The following is a 3,259-nucleotide window of genomic DNA, read 5'->3' as shown; positions in this document are numbered from 1 at the left end:
TGGGCACTTAGGCTGTTTCCAAATCTTAGCTATGGTGAATTGTGCTGCTATGAACATAGGGGTGCATATATCCTTTCTGATAGGTGTTTCTAGTTTCTTGGGATATATTCCTAGAAGTGGGATCACTGGGTCAAATGGGAATTCTATTTTTAGTTTTTTGAGGAAACTCCATACTGTTCTCTACACCAGTGGCTGCACCAGTCTGCATTCCCACCAGCAGTGCATGAGTATTCCTTTTTCTCTGCATCCTCGTCAGCACTTGTGGTTTGTTGATTTGTTAATGATAGCCATTCTGACAGGTGTGAGATGGTACCACATTGTCATTTTGATTTGCATCTGCTAGATGATTAGTGACTTTGAGCATGTTTTCATATGTCTCTTGGCCTTCCTTATGTCTTCTTTCAAAAAGTATCTATTTAGGTCCGTTGCCCATTTTTGATTGGGTTGTTTATCCTCCTTTTGTTAAGTTGTATGAGTTCTCTGTAAATGTTGGAGGTTAAACCCTTATCAGTGATAACATTGGCAAATATGTTCTCCAATACAGTGGGTTTTCTTATTGTTTTGTTGATGGTTTCTTTTGCTGTGAAAAAGCTTTTTATTTTGATGTAGTTCCATTTGTTTATTTTCTCTTTAGTTTCCATTGCCCTAGGAGCTGTATCGGTGAAGAAATTGCTTAGGCATATGTCTAAGATTTTGCTGCCTGTGGATTCCTCTAGTATTTTTATGGTTTTCTGTCTTATGTTTAAGTCCTTTATCCATTTTGAGTTTATTTTTATGTATGGTGTAAGTTGGTGGTCTAGTTTCATTTTTTTTTGCATGTATCTGTCCAATTTTCCTAACACCATTTATTGAAGAGACTGTCTTGACTTCATTGCATGTTTAATTTTTTTTATTCTAAGGAAATACTTAAACACTTGTAATTTATCATTGCTAAGTTTTATTCTAATTTGCAGGAACATTGAGACAGAATTTTGCTTCAGTATTATAAATTGCATTAAAGGCCTTAGAAATATCTTTACTTTTGAGAGTATTACAGATGTTCTCCTTTTTTATCCCCCATTACCCTCCTCTACCCAGTTTCCACCCTGCCCCAGGCCTTCAACCACCCTATTGTCTGTGTCCATAGTAATGCATATCTACACTAATAAAAGAGAAAGATGCTAATTGACCATACCTCTGCTATTATCACAGCCAATCAGGAGTGATATGCAAATAAACCCAACAAAGATGGCGGGTAAATTTGCATATCCAGGCAGGGCAGGCAGCACCTGATGTCGCCCGCAGGGTCCAGGCCATGATCGGGGACCAGGTGGCCTGGCAGGCAGCACCTGAAGCTGCCCACGGGGTCTAGGTGGCGATAAGGATCGGGAAGCCCCTGCGGGCAGTGCCTGAAGCTGCCTGCGGGGTTCAGGTGGTGATCGGACCTGGGCAGGCGGCATCGGCAGTGCTTGACATCGCCCTTGGGGTCTAAGTGGAGATCGAGACCAGGAAGTTTCAGCAGGTAGTGCCTGATGTCGCCCGCAGGATCCAGGTGGCAATTGGGACTGGGCAGGCCCAGCAGGCAGCGCCTGACGCCACCTGCGGGGTCCAGGCCGTGATTGGAAACCCGGGAAGACGACACCTGCAGTGCCTGATGTCGCCCACGGGGTCCTGGCAGCAATCGGGGACCTGGGTAGGCAGGGTTGGCCAGGGTCTCCAGGATCACTGTCTGCCCCCAGGCCGCCTGAGGACACCAGTGGAACAGGCCCCGGTTGAACATTTTAATGAAAATAGGATGCCTGTGCCCCGCCCCACCGTGCCCAGTCCCTGGCGAGGAGAGGGAAGTGGGCAGTTAGGAGGCACTGGGGCTCCAAAGGGGCTGGGAGCAACCTGCAGGGGTGCTACCAGGAAGAGGTGCTGAACCATGAGGATGCAGAGGGCTGGCTGATGGAGGCACACAAAGGTGCAGATGAGTAGCTCTCGCTGGTGCTGAGCTGGAAAAGTGCATCGACAACCTGATGGACGAAATCGTCTTTCTGAAGAAGGTGCACAAAGAGATCACTGAGCTGTAGGTGCAGATCCAGTATGCTCAGATCTCCGTGGAGATGGACGCGTTCTCCAAGTCCGACCTCTCCGCTATGCTCAAGGACATCCGTGCCCAGTACCAGAAGCTGATTGCCAAGAACATGCAGAATGCCAAAGAATGGTATAAGAGACACTTCACCATGCTGACCGAGAGTGCTGCCAAGAACACCTACGTGGTGTGCACCACCAAGAATGAGGTTTCCGAGAGCCACCACCTGCTCAAGGCCAAGACCCTGGAGATGGAAGCAAGCCGGGGCACGAACGAAACGCTGGGAAAGCAGCTGCAAGAGCTGGAGGATAAGCAGAACTCCGACGTTAGTGCTGTGCAGGACACAATCAACAAATTAGAAAATGAATTGAGAACTACAGAGAGTGAAGTGGCACGATATTTAAAAGAATACCAGGACCTCCTCAATGTGAAGATGGCTTTGGACATTGACATTGCAGCTTATAAGAAACTCTTGAAAGGTGAGGAGACCCGGCTCAGTTTCACCAGCATGGGAAGCATAGCCAGAGGCTACTCCCTGAGTTCCCAGGTCTTTGGTCGATCTGGCTACGGTGGTATACAGACCAGCTCCTACTTGATGTCCGCTCGCTCCTTCCCTTCTTAATACACCAGCCACATCTAGGAGGAGCAGATTGAGGTGGAAGAGACCATTGAGGCTGCAAAAGCCGAGGAAGCTAAGGATGAACCCCCTTCTGAAGGAGAAGCTGAAGAGGAGGAGAAGGAGAAGGGAGAGGCTGAGGAAGAGGAAGGAGAGGGAGAGGAAGAAGGTGCCAAGGAAGAATTTAAGGATGCAAAGGAGGAAGAAGGTGAAGGTGAAGGAGAAGATGCCCAAGAAGCTCAGGACGAGAAGAAAGATGAAGGTGCTGGGGAGGAGCAAGCAACCAAGAAAGATTGAGCCCCCATTTCCTTAATTATTTCAGGAATAATCCTCCCGAAACCAGGTCAACCCCATCACCAGCCAAGCAGTTGAGTTCCCAATACTATATGAATTAAGAAGGCAATATATATAACATTCTGAGGTGGCTCAGGTTGGACATTAAATGTTGTGCTATGACTTTTATTTATTGCAGAGTATCTGTTTGCTTGCAGAGTGGCTTCCTGGCTTGCTGCCAGCCTGTACATGGTCCACGCTTATGAGTTCAGGATCTATGACAATGTGAATAATTCAGATGTTTACAATAAAAACAC

General features: G+C 47.2%; 1 pseudogene; it reads left to right on the top strand.

Annotated features, from left to right (window-relative positions):
• The first annotated feature begins 1,633 nt into the window (after positions 1–1,633).
• On the top strand, positions 1,634–2,966 carry LOC129150065 (neurofilament light polypeptide-like; annotated as a pseudogene).
• Positions 2,967–3,259: the final 293 nt, after the last annotated feature.

The sequence above is a fragment of the Eptesicus fuscus genome, chromosome 8 (genome assembly GCF_027574615.1).
Source record: "Eptesicus fuscus isolate TK198812 chromosome 8, DD_ASM_mEF_20220401, whole genome shotgun sequence".
Classification (NCBI taxonomy): domain Eukaryota; kingdom Metazoa; phylum Chordata; class Mammalia; order Chiroptera; family Vespertilionidae; genus Eptesicus; species Eptesicus fuscus.
The sequence above is the reverse complement of the archived record's forward strand: the minus strand, read 5'-3'. Positions and strand labels throughout refer to the sequence as shown.